This window comes from Eulemur rufifrons, chromosome 28 (assembly GCF_041146395.1).
Source record: "Eulemur rufifrons isolate Redbay chromosome 28, OSU_ERuf_1, whole genome shotgun sequence".
Classification (NCBI taxonomy): domain Eukaryota; kingdom Metazoa; phylum Chordata; class Mammalia; order Primates; family Lemuridae; genus Eulemur; species Eulemur rufifrons.
This window is the reverse complement of record NC_091010.1, coordinates 53,302,575-53,327,371: the sequence shown is the minus strand read 5'-3', so window position 1 is coordinate 53,327,371 and position 24,797 is coordinate 53,302,575.

The window sequence follows — 24,797 nt, the reverse complement described above, 5'->3', positions numbered from 1 at the left end:
TTATTCCTTATCAGCTTATTCTCTTTATTTTTGCTAGAAGTAGAATCAAAGATCTAAACAATCTTTTTCTCCCCTACATATTTACTTTTACTTCCTCCTGTGTGTGTTTGTCTTTATGCCTGTTTCTTGCTCTACTCCCATGCCTCTCTGTTGACCGCTCAGCCTTTCTGTTTCTGGGGAATGATCACTGTTCTCTATCTACGATAGACACTTGTGAGAGAATTTAACAAATTATTTCCTTATTCAAAAAAAAAAAAAAAAGAATCCCAACTTTTTTCCCCAAAAGAATATTATTTGATTTGTGTGTGAAATATATTTTTATTATTTTTAGACATGTCATATTCCATGTCAAACTTAGTCTATTTGGTCTACAGCCATATTTTAAATAACCACTAATATAGTTTTAATCAAATCTATGTATATATGGTAAATATATGTACACGTGTGTGTGTGTGTGTGTGTGTGTTTGAGTCCATGGTAAAAAGCAATGGTTTTCCACACCACTGCTTCCCACTTGCATCCTATTTCTGATTCTAGTACCCTGGTGGTTAACTCATAATTCTTTATAATGTGCTCCTATCTCTATATCTTGATTTTTCCACTCATGAGTTTTTACCTTCCATATTTTCCTCCTTTTTGTTAGCTCTATTTCTCTATTTTGGTGTTGAATCTAAAGACTGAAACTTAGTGAGAAAACATGAGGATCCCTCATGCCTGATTCCAGTGCCCTGGTTACCTTTCCATTAATGTCCACCCAAAGGTAACATTGCTCCAAAACAAAAGGTCATAAAGTGATCTCAGGGATGGGGGCTGATGGAAATGTAGAGTTCCATGTGTCACTGCTCTTACTGCTCTTATTCAGTTATTCCGCTGTAGGATAAGACATATAAACTCTTTCAAAATCCCCTGACTAGCAATTTCTGGTAAAATTAAATGATCTTTGAGATACTGTGAAACTTGGTTTGACAATAACATATCTTTCCTTTTCCCTACTGTCTGCCTGCATCTTAAAAGCATCAACACATATAATCTGACATGGAATTTTACACCTGTCAGAATAAATGAAGTGCAGCATAAATCCCATTGTTCTATCCTGCTGCATGTGGAGTTGGCTTCCTAAACCGATTATTCAAAAATATAGCATTATTACCTTATATCCTTAAGGCACTGGATGAAGCTTTACTATCAATCAATGCTCAAATTTCATCTGGAATCAGCCTGTGGCTAATTGGAGATGTTAGGGAGAAAGAGACATTTCTATGAGGTACAGTGAAAGGACTGTTGAGGCTGCAGAGAAACAGACTCAGGAGAGAAGGCAACAGAAGAATACACATTACTGACAAGTATGTAGAAAGGCAAGAGAATACCCTTGTCAACAGAAGAAATCCAATCAGAAGGAAAACGCTTCTAATTTGGACAAAAACAAAATCTTCCACTGAGCACACAATTTAATCTATAAGACTCCTACCCAGAGGATTAGTTAGCAAAGATAATTTCATCAGATTTTAATAAGAAGAATAGAAATGGAAGAAGTAGACCAAGGACAAAGAGGAGGAGGAAGACTGAAACAATGACAAATAAAGAAGAGGAACTGAGTGGTAAATTGGTTGATGTAAAATTTTCTTGTTTATAAAAGTATATAATAAAATGATCTTTCTTTCCCTTAGATTTTTGGAAAGCTATCAATAGATCACAATTGCATACTTTATATACAGAAGGCACACAAAATGATGCAGTTGGCCTTCTGTGTCTATTGGTTTTGTATCCATGGATTTAACCAACTTAGACTGAAAATATTTGGGGGAAAAAAAGAAACCAATAAAAATAACAATATGACAATAAAAAATACAAATTAAATAACAATGTAGTATAACAATTATTTGCATAGCATTTATATTTTATTAGGTATTGTAAGTAACCTAGAGATGATTTAAAGTATATGGGAGGATGTGCGTAGGTTATAAGCAAATACTATGTCATTTGCTTGAGCATCTCAGATTTTGGTATCAGTGGGGGATCCTGGAACCAATCTTTCACAACTATGAAGGGATGGCCGTACTATCTTTGTTGAAGGGGGGAATTTTTACCTTTTCAAAACACTTTGATATTTTTTTTTATTTGAGTTTGAAATAACTACATGACATAGGTGAAGTAGGAGGTTTGTTTGAGAAAAAAAGATGCCCACAGAAGGTAAATGACTTGTACTGAGCCTGGACTTGAATTGCCTTTTCTTTAAGTCTAAGCTCGCTCAACTAGATGTTAAGATTCAAAATTAGTGACTAAATTATTTCATTTTAAACATTAATGATATTCTAAGGTACCATTTTTTAAATCTTCTTTCTGGTTAGCCAATTCTGAAAGACTCTTTTTCAGATCTATTTAAGTTTATTTCCTCAAAAATATGTCTTATAATTCATATTACAATTTGTGCACTCCCAGAAATAAAGCAAAGACTATGGAATATATACACACAAGCACATGCATGCATGCACATGTGTGCCCCTGCACATACACACACTGTATAAATAGTCCCATTGATACCACCTGGAAAAAGTAGAGTTCTGTTTACACCATCCCACTGAAAATGAGTAGGATAAAGCTTCAGCTCCCACTTTGACCACACTGACACTTTTTGAAATCAATGTAGTTTATCTTAGTAATTTAGAGCATGGGTTATCAAGCCCATCAGATCTGGCTCAAATCTACTCTGACACATATACATGGATGATGTTAGACAAATAATTTAAACTCTCTAAGTTTAATTTTTTCTAATGTAATATAGTAAAATAAGAACGCCTAGCTATAATATAATAGGCATGGATTGTTTTGTCCACCTCCATTAATATTTTTCCACATTATTTTAATGTGGCCATCAATAAAATAACATACTGCTTGGACTGTAAGGTTTGCCATGGGAACCAGAATTGTCCAACCAGAAAACTTCCCCCAAACTGCCTATGACGTTGGTTAAGGACAGGATTTGTGACCCTAGGCAAGTCAGTCAGTGTTCTTCTTGACTCTTCTAAGCCAGAGCAAGAAAGAGTAATGCCTCTTATAGATATAGGACCATTACCCCTGCCACGTAGAGGAGTCATATTTTTCAAAGAAGAGAATGAGACCCAGTCAACAAGGGGAGAGAGAGAGAGAGGGAGAACTCAAATGTTCTGAGTGTGAGTAAAATAGATTGAATATTGCCTTCCTAATATCTTGATCTGCTATTATTTACTAACTATCCCCCTACTTTTCTTTTTCCTCTTAGGTTACATTGAGTTGTAGTTTTCTCATCAAAATTACAGGAGTCCTGACTAATATAATATCTCATAGGGTTGTAGGGTTAAAATGAAAATTAAATTTTTTCTTACATGTTTTAGTACATTGCCCTGTACACAGTAATCAAACAGTAAATATTTGCTTTGATGAAAGTGATAATGATGATGATAATGATGATTATATCTTCTCTTTTTATCTTCATTCCTGGAGATTTTCCAGTTGAACACCATGTAAAGAGTAGGTGCTCACTCAATTCTGGCTAAACTGTGTGCTTCCCTTCTCTGGAAGACTCAGAAGAGAGTTAGGACTGGAGAGAACTTTCAATGACACGAATGAATAAACGTTTTCTGTTTTTAGATCTAACCACCACGTACTTCCTATCACCTTTATTTTCATTCATTCTTATCATTGTTAACTCAGATCGAAACCTCAATTCAGGATCAGACTTGAAAAAATAGTTCAATCCCTGCTCAATGTGTTTCTGTTTGGGCAAAGAAATGCGTTTGTTATCTCATGGAGCCTGTGACTGTGTGGTGCTGATTGCCACTGGCTGTCATTTACATGGCTTCAAAGTCCTGGATCATGCTGTTTACTCTCGAGTGTTCTCTATGGCTGTCTTGACAGAGGGGACTCCAAAAGTAGTTCAGAGTGTAGGATATTTGGTAAACTGTATTTTAAAAATGGTGATACACTTAATTACTGTAAATATTATTAAGATAATACAGAGATGAGGAAAAATATATTAGAAGAGTTTGAAACAATATTGGAGAAATATATAGTAATCATTGCAGGGTTACTTCTTATGATTACTAATAATCATCATCGTCTTCATCTGTGTCCACATCCTCAGTGGTAATATCACAGTTCATTCCTGAACCCTGGATGTGGAAGATAAAAGTGCATTTTCATTGCATATCCAGGAGCCTATTCAAACAAATTTTAGATAAAGACTTTAAGCAAAGCATAAACCCTGCTAAAATCAAAGAAAAAAATCAACTTTAAGAATAGAATAATGGACAAATTCTTAACTGCCATTTCTTCACCGGGGACTTAGATGTAGTTTTGACTTTAGATTTAGTAGCTGTTCTGGAGAATACATAAGCAGCATCAAAATGAGGACTTGAAGCAGAAGTTAATTTTAAACCTTTGCATTATCTCAAAAAGTGTCAAGGGAAAAAATAAAATGAAACTTAGGAATCAAATTACTGCTTTAATATAGGTGAGTATTACCCAAACTCTTTCACTTATAAATATCTTTTATAGTCATGTCAGACACTGTTGTCTAGCCAGTGACATCCATTTCTTCTGCCTCTTGCGCACACAGTCAGCCTGTGTTCCTTAGCATCCTTTCCATTGGCTATGCCCACAGGACTAAGTTCTGGTGAATAGCAAGTGGGCAAAAGTGATGCAGGCCACTTCCATGTGTTCACTTTCTCCTTGGCTCTTTCTTTTTATTTTTTTGAATTTAATTATTATGGATATATAATAGTTGTATATATTTATGGAGTACATGTGATGTGTTTCTTTCTGTTAGAAAAATGTAAAGGATGCAGGAGGGGATCCTCAGGAAGGGATCCCTGAAGATGGAAGAAATCTGAGTCTGTATGGGCTGTAGAAGGGACCCCAACAATGAGAAACATGGCCATGGGGACTTTCGAGTTATAAATAATTTTTACTGTATTAAAAGAGAATGATTTGGGGATATGCTTGTTACCGTATAAATAGAGATATTATCCTAAATAATACTTAATGTGTATAGTAGTAATAGTAATATGTACACTTTTGAACCCCTTAAAATTACTTGAAAGCATTCCCCCTAAGAACTGGAGCAAAATAAGGATGCCCACTGTCACTACTTCTCTTCACTAAATAGTGCTAGAAGTCTTAGCCCGAGTAATCAGGGGAGAAAAAGATATAAAATTCATCCAAATTGGAGAAGAGGAGGTTAAACTATCCCTGTATGCAGATGATATGATCTTGTATCTAGAAAACCCTAAGGACTCCATCAAAAGACTCCTGGAATTTACAAATAAATTCAGGACAAACAATTGGAATCACAGTGGATTTATTGCCTCAAACTATAGAAGCCAGAAGGAAACGATACAGCATTTTTCAAGTCCTGAAACAAAAAAACCTGTCAACTACAAATTCTATATCCAATGAAAATATCTTCAAGAATAAGTAAATAAAGAAATTCTGAGATGGAGGTAAAATAATAAATTTTGTCACTCACAGGTATAGCCTTAAAGAATAGCTAAATAAAGTTTTCCAAACATAAGGGGAATGCCAACATAAAAAGGCCTGAAAATTCAGAGGAATAAAAGGAAAAGTGAGTGGAAATAGGAGTAAATAAAATAGATTATTTTTGTTATGATTTTTTAAAGTCATATTTGATGGTTGAAAACAATGTTATACTACCATTTGAAGAAGTGCTCAATATATACAGAGAAAATACATATGACAATTACATTTAAAACATGGGGATGGTGAGGGGACTTAAATGAAAGTCAGGTTCCAGTACTTCATTTGAAGTGGTAAAGCATTGATTTTACTAGTAGACCGTACAGTGTCATAGCTAGATCAACATATGTATAGTGTCATAACTAGATCAAACATTTAGAAAAATATAGAAATTGACATACTGAAAATATTATAAATAAAATGGAAATCTAAAAAAATAAGTAAAAAAATAAGTAACTCATATATAAGGGAGGGGGGAGGAGACAGAGAGAGAGAAAGTAGGGGGAGGAGAGAGAGAAAGAGAGAAAGGCTTGAGAAACAAAGGGCAAAAAATATGAAACAAAAAAAATGGTAAGCTTAGCTGTAACATATCTGTATTTACTTTAAATGTAAATAGTAAAATTACGTCAAATAAAAGACAGATTAGAGAGTAAAATAAGAAAAACAATCCAACTATATGCTGCTTTTAAGGAAATCATTTCAAACATAACCTAGGTTGACAGTAAGGAATGAAAAAAAATAAACCATACAAACATTAATTAATTAAAAAAAATTCAGTGTGGCTAAATTGATGTCAGATATAGGACACCTCAAAGAAAAGGAAATTGTTAGAGACAGAGGACCAGAGGACATAGCAATCTGTATGCACCAAAGGGAAATGAATAATACCATTAATGCTTCTTAGTTAACTTTTTCATTTAGGAGACAAGGATCTTAAAGGAGAAAAATGCCAAGAATCATGGAATGGTAATTTTCTTTCCATCTGTAAGCATTTGTATAATGCCCTAATGCCAGAAGTATGCTGGGCTAAAGAAATAGTATAAATGTTAGCTATTTTGAGATTCCATCTGCTTTTTAAAATATAGCTGTATATGATATGAGAGTTTTCAGATCACTTTTAGAGAAAGAGGCCCAGAGAAGACTTGGATTTGTATTTTTACTTGTAAAAATTAGGAGACAAGGCCAGCAAGAACTATTTCCTATAGCCCATGTTTCTGAAAACCTTAACACATGCAGACATGGGCCATAGTCATAAATCTACTGGCAAGTCAGCACCTTGATTCTCTACTGACAGAGCCCAATAAATAAAACTGGATATCTGGGGGTTCATCAGGCCCCGATGAGCCCAGAATCTCCAGAGATAAGACCCTGCATCTGCATTTTTAATATTGTCTGCTAGGGATTCTAATGAACAACTAGACTTCAAAAGCACTTCTCCAGAGCAGTGGTTCCCAAGCTTTTTTAGGTATCAAAGTCCCCTGGAGTGCTAGTTAAAACCCAGATTACTGGCTTCTACTCCCACAGTTTCTGATTTGGTAGGTTGGTGTGGGACCTAACAAGTCCCTGGATGATGCTGATGTGATTATATGAGAACCACATTTTCAAAGTCATTGTTCTAGGGTAGTGATAAGAATTTTTTTCTGTCTCTCTAAAAAGCCAGATACTAAGTAATTGAAACTTTCTAGGTCATATTGTCTTTGTTGCAACTTTTCAACTAACTATACTGTTGTAGTGCAAAAGTAGCCATGGACAATACATAAATGAATAGATTTTTATACATTCTAATAAAACTTTCTGTGTAAAAACTGATATTGGGTTATGTTTTCACATGGTTCATCCAATTTCTATTCTAGATAATCATGCAAAAAGTGGAGTTGCTGGATCACTGTATATTTAAAATTGAAATAAATACTGATAGATTGCCTTTCACTCTGGGTTTCCCAATTAACACTTCAGCAGTGTGTATGAATAAGCCTTAATCACAAATGTAGCACTCTGGTGGGACATGTTGTTAATGGGAGAGGCTCAGCCTATGTGGGGCAGGAAGTATATGTGAAATTTGTGTACTGACCTCTCAATTTTGCTGTGAAACTAAAACTGCTCCAAAAAATAATAATAAAGTCTTAAAACAAAAAAAAAATAAAAACAGAATTAAAAAAAAAACCCCTTCATTACTCTCCTCATTACCAACACTTGGACTTTTCAAACTTCAATTTTTGCCAATTTAATGTCTCCCAGTTCTTTATGGGTCACCATCTCTGGAAGGTCAAGAGTCTCTGGGATCTTTGCAGTCTGAGCCTAGGCAAGCAGAACCTAAATTTGTGTGAGAAGGATGTGGGGAAAGACACATCTTAATAATAGAGTGTGGGAAAATGCATATTCCTGCCAGTGCTCAGATCACCAGTGGCAAGGGTGGAGAAACACTAATTGATTCACCATGCAAAGACAGCATCTAGAGAAGGATCTCTCAACCTCAGTGTTATTGACTTCTTTGGTCTGATAATCCGTTGCCCTATGCATTGTGGAATGTTTGGCAACATCTCTGGCTTCTACTTGCTAAAGGCCAATAGCAACCCCCACCAAGTTGTGATAAACAAAAATTTTCACAGATACTGCCAGTTGTCCTTCCTGGGGGGCAAAATAACCCCCCGTTGAGATCCATAGACTCTGAACCACAATAATTGCTTTTCATTTCCCTCAGTGGTTGCAATGACTCTGACCTTTTCCAGGATAAGAGCTTTCAAGTGAGTCAGCCTTTATTAAAGGCCCAACTTGTGCCCACACAATAGTGGAGGCTGCTGTGAGAAGAAAATGAAGTAGAAGTTATACTCTCATTTTTAAGGAGTTCATGGCTCTCTGAAATCAGAAACTAGAGGCCTTTGGATCTAATTTGGACCCAAAATACTTTCTTTGACTCATATATGTTATCTTTTTTCAAATTTTAAATTATTTGCCAACATTTACAAAATGGGAGCATCAGATAATGAAATTTTAATGTCCCTTTTAAAAACAGAAAAATCTGGCAACATTGGACTTTAATATTTTCAGTGAACAGCTGGAGCTCTGTAGCAGCTATATCCGTAGATGGACATGTGTTCTTCAGATTACTGCAGTTCCCACCACTGCCATTGGTTTGCCCTCAGATTTTTGAGATAAAGACACTTTGGTTTGGATTGTTGGGTCTGTACGGATCCAAAAGACTGTAAGGAGGCAAGATTAATCAAAGGATAGAACTGACATGAACTTCAGTTTACAAGTATAATGGCCAACCAAATCTGAACTTTGCCCTTTACAAGTGTTGCTTCTTGTGCACTAAACCACTGCTGAGTCATAAAAAAACAACAATCCTTGAACACCGATAAAATGAGATTGGGGAGGAAAAAGAAAAGAATAAAATTATGTTAAATATCACAAAATAGGTTATTTGGTGATTTATTTGTAGGTTTGTTTCCATTATGTAATCGTAAATTTCTCATGACTTAATGTCTGCTGTTGAAATGATGGGAAGATTTTTGGAGCAAAAGTCTGAATGATTTCCTCCAAGTCAGGGAGTAGATAAATATAAAAAAATAAAATGGGTTTTCCACTTTCAATTGGAGATTACCTCTTTGAAACAATGCCTGAGAATTGGAAAAAAATGTATTATAAGTCACATTTTTCCTCTCCTCAAGTAAATAAAACTGTTTTATGTTTTGGGAGAGAGTATAAATGCCTTAGAAAAATAAAAGCATGCAGGATTGTACTGTAGTCAACTGGGTTATGGCTAAGTGCTACTTTTTTTCTGAATCCCTTTCTTTATATAGTTTTGTGTTTAAATTGGGTAAAAGACGAACTTGTCTGAGATTTGAAAGGCAAAAGTTAAATAAGTCATTATTCTTGTGTGGACTTCACAGTTAAATGTGTCATCAGCAGTCACTGAGCTACTTTGCAGGTATAAAGCTCTTCTTTTCCTCCCCCCAGGTCCACCCTGTTCCACCCACTGGTGTTCTTAATGAACAGCATTGATCCCAAGGGTGTCAGTAGATGGATGGCTTTAGATACACAGAGGCATGAGCCACACACAGGCATTAACTTCCTGTGCCATCTGCATGAGTCCCACCACCGACCCATTCCTCCTCCTAGACATGCATGGTTTCTAAGATTGCACTGCAGGTTTCAATGTATCCACCCACATTAGTGTTTCAGGTAGATGTAGTAGTGATTCTTTTCTTGATCCACTGAACCCCCTTTTCAGGCCTCATCTGTTTTATTCCCATAATAGTCAGAGGGGCTCTACTTCCACAATTAAACACTGACTGATACAAAGTGATTCATGATTTACGCAATTATTTCCATCTATGCTGTTATGAAGCTGTGAGTTCTCATGCTGTACTTCTGTAGTTGCTTTTTTGAAGCTCGGTGAATGATTTTGCAATTACCTTGAACATGTCTCATTCAATAGATTAAGGATGTCATTTGATCATCTGGAATAATTTCAATTGCTGGTTGAAGACATCTTTTTCAATTTAGTAGCACTGCCACGTGTGAATGGACAAGTGGCTTCAGGAAGCAAGCACAGGGACCAGTAAGGGACAAAGGGCAACTTGCTTGTCGTCTTCTGAGGCAATCAAACTGTGATCGATGGGACATAGGGTAGGTAGATGGTAATGGCAGGTAAGACATTTCACTGTGCATTCCCCTTTTCAATATGACTGCAGATTTCCCAGTAAGAGGTGAAGTTGGAGCTCATTTTGACCAAGAAATTTGGGCAGAAGTGACACTTTGTGAATTCCAAAGGCTGGGCGTCAAGAGGCCTTGCACACCTTTTCCTGAGATTGTCATATGAAGGAGCCCTGACCAGCCTCCTTGCAGTGACACACCGCATGAGCCTGGCTCTAAGGATATGTGGAGATTGGTCTTCCTCCAAGACGGGGATATTTTTTTCTCTTTCTCTACTTCCTAATTACCAGTACTACACTTACTTCCCTTTGGCAGATTATTTTTGAGTGTTCTAGGACCAGAACTCCTATTCACCAAATTTTCTAAAAATGTTAAATTACTAACAACAAACCAAGAAGAATAATTTTAAGGTTTCTCTTTGCTACCTGGCACAGATCAGGACTGATTCTCCCTTCCAATTGGTTCTGCAGTGTTCAATGACTCTAACAGGGTAATTGATAACAGCAGTCTTTTCTCCACTGAAGAAGGTCATGTTACTCTAGGAATTAAAACCACAGATCCCAGCTTTCCAGTAAATATCTGCTCTTCAAAGATAGCACTATTAGGCACTCATTTCAGTTCCTCTCTCTCTTCTATAACCGTCTGTGTAGAACCTCTCTTTAGCTTCCCTCTCTTTTTTTTCAATTCTGAAATGATATTTTGAAAACATAGTCTAAAACTTATAGTTTTGCAGAAAACAGCAAGCTTATTTGACACTTTCCTTTTGTTGAAATGGAGTTTCCTGATGCCTTCACCTGGTTAGGGATAAGGTGTTCCAGTACATTACATTTGGAACAAATACATATTAATATTCTGAGCAAGTACCTTGAGAAGAAATGTGTTTATCTGAATTTTACCGAAAGCTAATTAGAATAGGTGTGCTAATCTAAATAATTTATTTGGAGGACTATTTAAGATAATGTGGGCTGAGTCGCATCTGTTATATGAGTTTTTATAGTGCCTCTTAGAGAAGTGATTAATTTAAATACATCCCTACCCTTTACCCTATTCAATAAGTAGGTCCATGAATTATTGATCAAACACATCAATTTGCTGAGGAGACTTAGTGACTTAAAGTTACAATGAGGTGAAGCAACCAAGTCAGAGTTGTGTAATGAAATGAGTACTGGGTTGTATCTCTAGCTAGTTTTGTGACCCTCAGTAAATCTTGTAACCACTCTGGGCCTCAGATTTCTCATTTGTAAATAAAATGCTTTTCCTGTAGTTCACCATCCACCCCCACTCCCATTCCCATGTTGTTGTAATGCTCAAATAAGACATAAAGAAAAACTTGCATTTGTTTTCATGTTTCTTGGTAATTAGTCTATCTTCTTTTGAAAAGTTTCTGTTCATGTCTTTTGCCCACTTTTTAATGGGGCAGTTTGATTTTTTCCTTGCTGATTTGCTTGAGTTCTTTGTAGATTCTGGTTATCAGTCCTTTATCGGATATATAGCATGCAAATATTTTCTCCCATTGTGTATTTTTCTAAGTGAAGTATCAAAAGAATGGAAAAACAAACACTGTATGTACTCACCATTAAATTGGAACTAATTGATCAACACTTATATGCGCATATGGAAATAACACTCATCAGAAATCAAGCCAGTGGGAGTGGGGAGGAGGGATGGGTAAATTCACACCTAACTGGTACAACACACACTATCTGGGTGATGGGCATGCTTATAACTTTGACTCAAATGATCCAAAAGCAATTTATGTAAGCAAAAAGGTTGTATCCACATAATATTCTGAAATAAAATTAAGAAAAATAAATAAAAAAAAAATCCTAATAGGAAAAAAAAAACTAGCAGCAAATTGAAATGTATAGAACACATGTACTGCTATTATCCATGATATTTGCCTCTTCTTTGTATAACAGAATCTTATGAAGATTTTGTGACATTAATGTAATTTGAATAAAAGTTAAAATTTTGAGGATGAAACGACCAGTTTTATGGGAAAATTGTCCCATTCTGGCCCACCAGCTATAAAATTTCATCTTCTGAACACTCTTTGCTTTGAAAGTTAATCAATTTTTAGATTTTGGGTGATATACTAGTTGTATGGCTTAGTGTAGTAATTCTTCACCTTGGTTACCAACTGTGATCACCTGTGGTCCTTTAAAAAATTCCTAGTCCCCTAGACTTCATCTCTATTGGAGCTCCTGCAGATGGGGTCCAGTACTGGTATTACTGAAATATCTTCAAGTAATGTTAATACACAATAAAAAATCAATTCACTGGCTTATTAGAAATAGCACCAGGGCAGGAGTATAACAGTTGGCATTGGATCCTGCATTTATGGTCAACTGAAGTGGGAGAAGGCTGGAACTTAAGCAAGGTGCACCAGATTGAGGGAAGAGTATAAGAAGGAAAGTTGGAGATATGGAAGTCTTTTTATTTTCTCAATCCCAGATGTGTCCCACATGTGGTGCAGTTCTGAGCCTATAGATGGATAAATCATCGATCTAGCTGTGGTGATCTACAAAGAGCTGAAGGAAGGAACTGAGACAGAGAAACTGATACTCCACATGAATTGAGTGCCCTGCATCCTTGTGTGATTTTTTGTTATTAACCACACTTAGGTGGGAAGTAAGCAAGATAGAAAGCAGACAGATGACTGGCAGGCATGTTTTATATGACTCCTTAATTTGGATGAGATTGTGTATAAAAAGGCACTTCTTTGGGGTAAGTGCTACTCTTGATTTTATCTCCAGCATCTCTGCAATGTCAATATTTTATGCTGTCTTTCTGGTCTCTTTTGAGTTTACAAATTCTAAGCAAAGACATGTTAATGGCCATAGATCTCAGTTGTAGTCTCCCTAAATCATTCAAGTACTCCTCACCTTTCATTAAACATTCCGTGTTTCAATCCTGAGCTGGTTTGTGCTTTACTTCTCATACAAAATGGACAATTGGATCAAGGATTGAACAACATCTAGGTTTTCCTGGGTAATCTTTAGTTACTGTGTATCACAGGTGCACATCCAGCTTGGGAATTCAGGAAGTTATAAGAAGTCAAATAAAGACAATGTCCAGAAATCAGGAAAACAAAACTAGGTTTTGGGGTAGCTTCAAATCAGATGTTATTATTTTTCAGCTTCTATAGTATGTCTATATTTTATCACAAGATTGTAGAGGTTAAGTGAGGAGGAGAGAGGATAAATTCATTGCATAGATTAGATGATCTTGTATGAAATAATAAAATAAAACTAATAATAAAAATAACCAGCATTTATTAATCACTTTGTTTCTATCATTACCTCATTTAATTCTGACTACAAGTCTATGAGATTTTTACATTAATAAACCACACTTTTCAGTTGAAGAAACTGAGGCCTTGAGAGGCTGATTAATGTTCTAAAATTAGACAGCAGTAGTAGTAGACTCAAAATCCAAATGGAACAGTCTAACTCAATACTCTTGAGTTTGATACAAAACTCTGTGGTCTCCTAGTAGAAACAAGACAGCATGGATATCTAGAACATGCCTCAATTCACAGAGAGACAGATTCTGAATTTTTCTTTATTTTCCAAAACAAATGGATGATAAAGTTTAACTTAATATTTTACTATCATTCATCAATAAAACTGTGCCCTCTGAGTTCAGCTGGTGGTAAAATTACATACTTCTATCAATAATTCCAGTATCCTGAAGACATGAGTAATTTGTCCAAGGCAACTGAATGAGTCACCAGAGGTACAGTCCCACTCAGTCCATTAGATGAAACTTCTTCCCAGGGTGAATGAACTGGGCCCAGGTTCATGACTCAACAAAGCAAGAGATGAAGTCTTTCCTGTTTCAGCAGTGGATTCTCAAATGACTCCCCCATGCCTGGTAATGAGAAATTGCTATTTCCTCTAGGTAAATCTTTTTCCTCCTGCTTTTAAGAGTAGATTTGTTAATATCATTGTGCCTCTGACATGCCATCTATTATAGTGCCAGTTGTTCCTCTTTGCTCTTGTTGCAGATGGTTTCCATAATTACTTTTGCAGATATTGTAAGAGAACTTCAGGATGTAAGTCAACAATGAAACTCTGCAGCTAATGAAAATGGGCTTTTTCAGGGGATTATTCAGTATGTGAAAACAAATACATTCTTTTGTCAATTTCAGGTACCATGGGCTATGACTCCAACATTTCTTAAACATTAGGCAATAAGCTCTCAATTACTTGTGATTGGGAATTGCTCTTATTGCTTCTTGAGTGATTGGAAGTAGAAAAATAATTTTAATAGGTAAAGATCACATTTCTCTGAATGAATTAGAATAAAATATTATGTTTAATTATAAACTTTGCATTTTATATGAGTTTGGAGATTTAAAATTACTTTGACAATTAGCCTGGGAGGAAAGCCAGGCAGGTATTATTATCCCCATATTCCTGGTGAGAAAATTGAGGCTCAGATGGATTACTTGTGTACTCATGATCATACAGCAATCCAGTGAAGGAAGCATTCAGTCTCTGTTAATCTAAGTTTTTTTTTTCTTTTTTTTAAAATCTCTGTAACACATTTTGTCTCCTACATTGCAAGTACCAAATGAGATGCATGAGCCAGACATTGCACCTTCTTCCTGAGGCCATGTCCAGAGTCAAGATGATTAGAAAAGCAGAATTTGTCTTTTGTGAATTTATTTAGGGCCAAGTGATAGAAAATAGCATTCTTTATGTGCGAAGGAAGGCAGAAAGTAAATTTTCACAAAAATCGTCCCAACCATCATTTGGAATGGTTCTTGAATGTTATAAACTCAAACATTCAACCCATTGTTGTCCAGTTATAAGGAAAGTTTAATAAAACCAAAATCAGTAAAAACAATATTCACTTTGCCTGCATATCTGCGCTATGGGAAGGGTTCAGACTTCTGTTTCACTCAGCTTCAGATAGAATGTCTCAAAAGCTGAGGCCTCTAAATGCTTGAAGGCTTACTCATTCACTCACATGTCTGGTGCCCGGACAGGGAGGACTTGTACTAAGGACTAGCATTTGTGCGTGCGTGCACACACACACACACACACACACACACATTCTATCACTTTCTTTAACTTTGACTTGGAGGTGGCATAGCATAACATCTGCCTTAGTTACAGACTAGTTTAGATTCAAGGGGAAGGAACATAGACTTCAGTTATCAGTGTGGAAGTATCAATATCATCATAGGAAGATCATATAGGTTAGGATACATGAATACAGTCTGCCATACTCTCCTATAGTTACTTATCCTACTTCAGACTGTATATTTCTATACTGAATTGAGTTTATTTAATTTTTGTGGAGTTATCAGTCAAAGCAACTTTCTTATCAGAAGCATTGAAATCAATCTTTATCCTTATAATTAGTCTTAGGCTGTCTTCTATTGTAAATAGGAGAATTCTACTTGTGATGAATCAGGAAGGTTGGATTTAGCAATTTCAATGTTCAGTCTGTCCAAAAAAATCCTACCTGGAAATGCTTATTACATGACTATAGAACATTTTTCCTCTTAAATATTTTTGCTAAACCCACCTTGACTTTCCAGTGTACCATCATATTAAGATACTACCTGAATGCCTCACTATCATGGTCATGTTTATATGTCAGTATCTTTAAAATTCTTCAATATGTGCCAATCCTTAATTCCTCTCAACGTCTCTGCTGTCAGTGTGGAAGTTAGTGGTAAATGTCAGAGGATAGGAGAGGATAGGGATTTCTTTAGGATGTTACTAAGCAGCAGATTGTGAGGGCTTCCTGTTTTAGCATGCTTAGTTGGCAAGGTTATTTATTAATATGTACGTTAGGTGATAAAATTGCACAACGAAGTGGATTGATGGGTGAGAAAAGTGATGAGAACTGTGCTCTAACTCCTAAAATCACTGTCATATAAATAATGTTGTTCTAAATGAGAATTTATTGTACTAAGAGAAAGTATCAAGATTAGTTAGTATAAATAAATAAAACTAAATAGTAAATCAAAATCTTACTGAGTAACAGATGATATAAGCAGACAGAGACTGAAATTGTTGAATTCCTGAAAATACAAGACGAAGGTAAGCCAAGAGCTCATTTGGAGTACAGCAGTGTATATCTGAGGTCCTGATTCATATTAAATGGTAAGTGTTCCCACACTGACATTCTCAGAGACAGCCTACCTTTAATAATAATTATAAGAGATACAACTTTAAGACTACCCAGTTATACCTTGATGGATGGTCTGGGGGAAAATTTAGTAGGGATCCATGCAGCAGGAAATAGATGAGATCACCAGGGAACTATTGTATTTTGGGAATCTGTGAGTTAATAGACCTGGAAGGGGCAGGTTTCTTTGACCTCTGGTCTCACTGGAGGTAATATCTTAAAGGATTTGGATATTCACTTTATATTAAACAATTCTTTTTCATGTTATTGCTACATAGCATGATATCAGAAAGAGACCATCCTTTGAAATATTCAGTATATATGACTAAAAGGATAGACCAAGATTGGCAACTTCTTTGACCCTGACTCAGGCTTGAAAACATTTGGGTTCAGATTTATTAACTGAGATAAGTGAATGTTAAATCTAGCATAGAGTGGCTAAATTAGACAGAGATAATTTTGCTTCCTAGCATCCACTTCTGATAATGGGACTAGAAAATAAACACTGATTATTTTTATGATTATACCTATATAAATACATTATAGAAATTTAGAAAATGGAAAGTATAGTAAAATAAAGGAGAAAATTTTAAAATGTACATCTCTGTGCAGATATGTTTGCTTGATTTGGAAATAGCTATGTTTTGCAAAATTGGAGCCATACTGCCCCTACAATTTTTAAATCTTTCCTCACTATCAAATATTAACTAATGTCAAATATTTTATAATCTTTATTTTTAATGGGGCATATTATTTGGCCCTCTAGTTTTATTTCATCAATTACCTCTTACACAAATTTAGACTGTTTTTTCATTTTACACTCTGATCGTGGTTCATAAACATTTATGTGCACTTATGAATACTTTGTAAAGATAATTGCATATTTGGAAATATTAAGATAAAGGTATGGACATGTTTAGTCATTTGAAATGTATTGCCAAGTATATATTTCCTTGCCCAATGTTCAATATTATAATATTAATATTTTTAAATGATAAAAATTTGAAAATTTTATAGGCCAAAAGTGGTATTTGGCATTGTTTTTCTTTGATTAACTCACATATACACATACATGTTTGATTTCTAAAACTTCTTTCTTTGATTCCTATAACTTCTTTCTTTGATTCCTATTTATGTTTTCTCTTTAGGTGTCATTTCTCTTTTATCAATATTATTTTAATTAACAAATCATGATTGTATACATTAATGGGGTACAGTATGATGTTTTGATATTAATCTATGCATACAATGTGGAATGATTAAATTAAGCTGGTTAACACGTCAATCACTTCATTTATTTAAATTTTTTTGTGGTAAGAGATTTGAAATTTGCTCTCTCAGCGATTTTAAAATATACCATCCATTGTTATTGACCACAGTCACTCTACTGTATAATAGATATCAAAAATGTATTTCTTCTAACTAACATTTTGTACCCTTTGGCGAACAGCTCTCCATCCCACCCTGCCCCAGTCCCTGGTAACCACCATTCTATTCTCAATTTCTATGAAATCCACTTTTTACATTCCACATATAAGTGAGATCATGTGATATTTGTCTTTCTGTGCCTAGCATAATGTTCTCTAAATTGCTTGTCCATTCCCCCTTTGAACTGTAATATAATTTGACATTAATTTAGTACCTCATGACTTTTCTTTAATCAGCAGTTTTGTTGTTGTCTAAAGCCCTACATTAGGGATTTGAAGTCTGGCTTGAGCCAAAGGCTTTGACACTGGCTGACTACATAATTTAGAGGAAAGTTGTCTATCTCTGGGCTTTGGTTTCCTCCTTTAAAAAATGGATATAAGACTTGGTCCAATATATTTCACTGAAATGCTATTATATGAAATGAGATTATGACCTGCTTCCTCTGATGCATTTTAAATGACTGTGGAAAATTAATTCATGTTTCACATCTTTATTGTGCTGTTTTGCGGGCACTTTCAAGTAACTGCTGTTTCAGCCCTCATCTATTTATATACTTACAAGTCTGAAGCTGAAGAAAGCCTTAGACATGGTTCTCAACTTTCCTTTGTACCAACATGCAAATTGAGACAGGGATGTGGGAGTGAATGAAACTTAACCTGGGATTAGAATCTAGGTGACCTGATTTTTCTACAATGACTCTATTTTCCGACTCAGGGAAATAGTTACACAAGTGTGAGGAGATGTACACATGTTCAACTAGTATAGTCTCTAATATCAGGAAAACTAAAAATGAAACACATTTTCTTAATAAGAATTTTATAAATAGAGAATAAAAATACAATGGAATATGATCACATCATTTAAAATTACAATATACAATTCTATTTGTTGAGCTAAATACGTGTCCATAATGACTATTATTTTTTTTAAAAAAGCTCCGATCACAAAATAGCATATACTGTGTAGATCTCTGTGTTTAAAATTGTATGTATGCATCTACATGGATATCAATACAGACAATACAGAGAAATGTCTGGAAAAATGTTCAAGGTGTTAGAGTATGCAATTATTTTGGCAAGATCATCCATTATATTGTTAACTTGTTTTTTAACTTTTTCTTTAATTTTTGAAGTATTTACAATTTTTTTTTTACAAAAACAAAAAACTGCTATCTAAAACAAGACAACTATTCTGATTTGGTATGTTTTCTTTATCCAAACTGTTTGTGTTTGTGTTAAAACTCCAGCAGCCCTTTTCATTTTTCACTCCCTATGTAGTCTTTGACAGTCCTAGCTGGAAGATTTTTCTTTTTTTTTTACCCATTCATTTGTTTTATATCTTTCTAGGTGAATGTAACCCTAGAATTTCTTAGCTTTTATTGTAGTTAGTAAACATAAGTTTGAGGAGTCATTTTCTTAAAGTTGAAACACCATTAATGATACAGCCAAGAATACCACTCAATAATTGCCTCTCCCAGGGGAGATCTTTTATCTTCATACCCTTGACTGAGGATGTTCTCTGATTTTATGGCAATGTTATCTGTTTAAATGTATGAACAACTTGGGAGTAATCATGCTTCTCAAGAAACAATGGTAATTGTCAGGCCATTCAGCAAGTGAAAACGAGGTCTTGGAATGTTAATTTTAAACATATTTCCCTTGTGTATTTTCTTAAATAAAATGTCAACTTTGGAAGAACATTTCATTTTTCAAAATTAATATGAAGGAATGAGGCATTCAAATATTTGCTTCAAATTAGTTTTAAGAATGACAACAGAAATCAACCTTTCCCTAACTGATGCTGCATAGGTAGGACTCTGGACTTAAGGTGAACAATGGTTTGTTTTTGTTCTTAGCCTGGACTTAGGAAATTTCTTTATATTTATGCTTATCTTCAATATTCAGCACTGATATGTGAGTGAAAAATAACAATAACTAACAGTTATTTTGCACCTGATATGTGTCAGTCCATGTGCTACATTATTTAACTGCATTTTCCCATTTGATTTTTACAATGATCCTGTGTGATTCAGACTATAATTACCAATAAGGAGGAAATGAATGCAAAATTAAAATCATTATCTCTGGGTGATGGGATCACACAAGGTTCAATTTTCTTCTGTGTTTTCTTTACTTTTGTAATACTCTACAACAAGGGTTCCCAACCTATGGTGAGTTATATAAAGTGAACAATAAATATAAAAAAAACTATAATTACCTATATTTTAAAAATGAATTCATTAAAAGTTAGAGAAGTTCAGCAATTTCCTCTTGATTAAAAAAGACAGCAAGTTGTAGATGTTATACTTTGACTCACATCTACCTGACTATAACATCCAAGCTTAATCACTGGACTATATGTACTATTTCCAAATAACAGTTTTAAGACTGGGTGGGGTTTTTTTTTTGTTTGTGTGTTTATGTATATTATTTCTTTTTGTTGTTGTTGTTCAGTGTTTTTTTTTTAATAGGAGCTAGTATCTACTTGCCCTTGAATTAATTTGAATCAATAATCAATTAGAGTGTTTGCTTTTTGCTCTGTATTTAGCCATTGACACATTCTGGTCAACTCTTGGATAACAACTTATTTTCCGTCTCATGGAAAATTGATTCTTGTACTTCTTTCTAACTCAGCAATGGAGACTCATGGGCTTCTTGCTGTCTCTGAATACTTCCCTCTATCAGCACCTGGCAGGGTCCACCTCAGCAAATCCTCAATATTGGCAACCAATTAAAAATTAAAGTGATATAGGGAATGAAGGTCATTATTATAGTATGACAGTAAAATGGAATAAGTGAGACAAGCTTTGCTTCAGCTGAAGAGTGCAGGACTAGCAAGATCTTGCAGGCTCACTGTGGGCTCATGCTTCATTCAGGGCTGGCCCTGGCAACACTGGGAACTAAATGGACCGTATCATCCAGCGTGTCTCTGCCTTCTCTCTGCACATTCCAAGGCTCTCCTCTGTGCTCCTCTTTCCCCATCATTTCCTCCTTTCTCCTCTTCACATCCTCAAAGTCTTGCTGCTTCCTATGAATAATCATTGAATATTGAATGCACCATGGGCTGTGCTAAGTGTTTTACATTTTTTCCAATCCTGGCACCAAGCAACCCTTCAGGACTCAAAAAAGCAAAATGACTTTCAAGGTTACAAACTCAAAAGGTACCAAAGTCAGATCTTAATTTAAGATTGTCCTATTGCAAAGGCCATATTTCTTGTCTCTATGCAATGTTCTCTTTTACTAAGACCTCCACAATTAAAGCACACTCTCATGAAATATTCTGGCTCCAAGTATTTTTTTCTCAAATGAAAGTTTCAGTAACTGTATGACATTAATCCTCTCATAGGGATCTGTTTATATTCTAAGGGTTCTCTGTTACTGGTTGATTGAAATTTGTAGGCTTCTCTGGACATTTTATGCAATGGTTGGCAATTGAGAAAGTACTTTTGGATCAGAAGAACTCTCCTGTTCTTTTGAACTGGCTTCCAAGTGGGAAAATACCTTATTTTACTCATATGTAAGGTTAACGTTGCTTTAGACCATGATAGAAAAATAGTCAAACTTACATTTGGGTGTATCTACCTCCATAAAGGAGGATATGCTTTCTCTCTTTTTTCTTTTTTTTTTTTTATTTCATCTTATTATTATGGCAGATACAGAATTACAGGTTACATACGTTGCCCATGTACCGCCTGTCCCCCCAAGTCAAAGCTCCAGGCATGTCCGTTCTCCAGACAATGTGCGTTGCACCCATGATGTAGGTATATATCCCTCCCCTCCCCACCCTCTCTTCCGGAGTCAGCACCTTCCAACGTGACCATTCCCCAAACGGTGCACAATGCACTCATTATATAGGCATACACCCATCTCCTCCACCCCCCCCACCTCAGTCTGATATCCGATTGGTATCATTCCCAGATGTGTATTTAGGTGATGATCAGGGAAACCAATTTTCTGGTGAGTACATGTGATGCTTGTTTTTCCATTCTTGGGATACTTCACTTAATATAATGGGCTCCAACTCTCTCCAGGAGAACCATAGAGATGTCATATCTTCATTATTTCTTATAGCTGAGTAATATTCCATGGTATACATATACCACAGCTTACTAATCCAATCATGTATTGATGGGCATTTGGGTTGTTTCCACATCTTTGCTATTGTGAATTGTGCTGCTATAAACATTCGAGTACATGTGTCTTTGTTATAGAATGAACTTTTTTCCTTTGGGTATATGCCCAATAATGGGATTGCTGGATCAAATGGCAGGTCTACTTGAATCTGTTTAAGATACCTCCATAATGCTTTCCACAGGGGTTGCACTAGTTTGCAGTCCCACCAGCAGTGTATGAGTGCCTATAATATCAAAAAGACAGAAAACTTGCAAATAGACAACCTAATGAATAGACTCAAAGAGCTGGAGAAAGAAGAACAGAATGACCCCAAACCCAGCAGAAGGTGAGAAATTACTAAGATCAAATCAGAATTAAATGAAAAGGACAACAAAGAAACTATAAGGGAAATTAATAAAACAAAAAGTTGGTTCTTTGAAAAGGTAAACAAAATAGACACACCTCTGGCTAGACTAACCAAGAGCACAAAAGTAAAATCTCTAATAACCTCCATTAGGAACATGAAAGGAGAAATCACAACCGATGCCACAGAGATACAAGATATCATCTATGAATTCTACAAAAATCTTTATGCACACAAACTGGAGAATGCGGAGGAAATGGACAAATTTTTAGAAACACATAGTCTTCTCAGACTCAACCAGGAAGAAATAGAGTACCTGAACAGACCAATATCAAGAACTGAAATCAAAACAGCAATAAAAAACCTTCCCCAAAAGAAAAGCCCTGGTCCAGATGGGTTCACACCTGAATTTTACCATACATACAAAGAAGAACTGGTGCCCATCCTACATAAACTATTCTCCAATATTGAGAAGGATGGAATTCTCCCCAACACGTTCTACCAACCCAATATAACATTGATACCAAAACCAGGAAAGGATGCAACAAAAATAGAGAACTACAGACCAATTTCTCTCATGAATATAGATGCAAAAATTTTCAATAAAATACTAGCAAATCAAATCCAAGTACTTATCAAGAAAATAATCCACCACGACCAAGTGGGCTTCATCCCAGAGATGCAGGGGTGGTTCAACATACGTAAATCTATAAATGTAATTCACCACATAAATAGAAGCAAAAACAAAAACCATATGATCCTCTCAATAGATGCAGAAAAAGCATTTGACAAAATTCAACACCCTTTTATAAGGATATGCTTTCTCTTGAAAATTTCTCTTGCTTTCTTTTTCTCAGAAAATTCAGAATCCCCCCAGGATCTTCCAAATGGATAAGTTGTATGATGGCCATGTAGGCTTCTCTTCTAAGCTCTTGCTGAAAAATTCTATTCTCAGAATAGATCTGGAAGGGATGAGGTTTATTTTATGTATACATGCAGTGCATATGATATATGTATTTATATATGCATATATGTAAGCATACAACATGCATGTATATGTTAACTCAATATTATCCCTCATGCATTATAAGTTAGGAAATTAAAATATCACATGTTGATTAGAAGCTGAAAAGGAGATGGAAGCTCATACATAAGGAAACTTTAAGCCAGCATTGCTTTTTCATTGTATCACTTTGTTATTAAGGAAGACAGCAGGGTCTGTTTGTTGTAATACTGTATACGCTGGGAGACAGTTTCCAGGCACCATCTTACTTGGCATTTTCAAGAAAGTCAGGGACATTCATTATTTGCCATTTCAGTTCCTTTATTGAAACTACAAGCGATAAATCTAGGTTGGTCTTTAGGTTGAAGAAAGGAAAAAAAAGTAAGCTTTATTTCAAAAGGCGATATCTTAATCTAATGATGAAAATATTTAGTATTTGATCACGGAGTTGCTATTAAGCAATTCTATGACCAACCAATCCCATTTTATAAATTCTTTGTCTCTTTATGTAAGGATATTAAAGCTCTCTGAGGCCAAAAAGAAGATAATTCAGGCCTTAGACGGTGGTTCAAGGAATTATGGCCTTACAGTGTTAGGAGATATCTTTGTGAAGATCTGATTATTTTTTCAAACATTATTTCATGAATGAGGAATCCAAGTCTAAGGAAAATCTCACTGCTATTTCTGGTTTTCCAATACAATTATTTTGGCCGAAAATAATAGAAAATCATCACACAATTGTTAAAGCAAGGCCACAGGTAGGGTAGGATTTCAGATACCACTCAGTCAAGATGCTAGCTACATTTTATCCAAGATTTTATTTTTTTCCTGAAGTTATACCCTTCTCCATGTCCTGGACTGATTCTCAGGATGCTTTCCTCATGGTTACAAAGTACCTGCCAGCAGAGGCTTATGTATATTATTCCTCACTCACACCTGGGGAATTGAATTTTGTAGTCTTCTCTGGATATTTTATGCAGTGGTTGGCAATTGTGAAAGTACTTTTGGATCAGCAGAACTCTGAGATTTGCTTCTTATAAATATCAAAAAAAATTCTAAATTTTAACATATAAAGAAAAAACATATGGTCAGAGAAATTCAATGATCTGATTGGCTTGTCTCTGCTTACAACTGTCTTAAAATATTATTGTGGAAATTTGGATGAAGTTATCCTCATTTTCCTTTACTATTACTCATACTCTGTCAGGTATGAGAAAAGTGAGGGAGTTATGACTGAGTAGGCAGCAAAATCCTAGTACATTTTTTTTTTAAAGATTTCCTTCTATTTGTTCATTAGTCTTCCTTAGCTTTCTCTTTTAATGTATTTACTGTGATGAAGTACACATAAAACTAACATTTTAACCATACGTAAGTATGTAATTCACTGGAATTAAATGCATTAACAATGTTGCACAACCATAACCACTGTTCATTTCTAGCACCTTTTCATCATCTCAAACAGAAACTCTGTAGCCATTAAACAAAAACTCCTCATTTCCCTCTCCTTCTGGAAGACACTCCAGCCCCTAGTAACCTGTATTCTACTTTCTGTCTCTATGAATTCGACTAT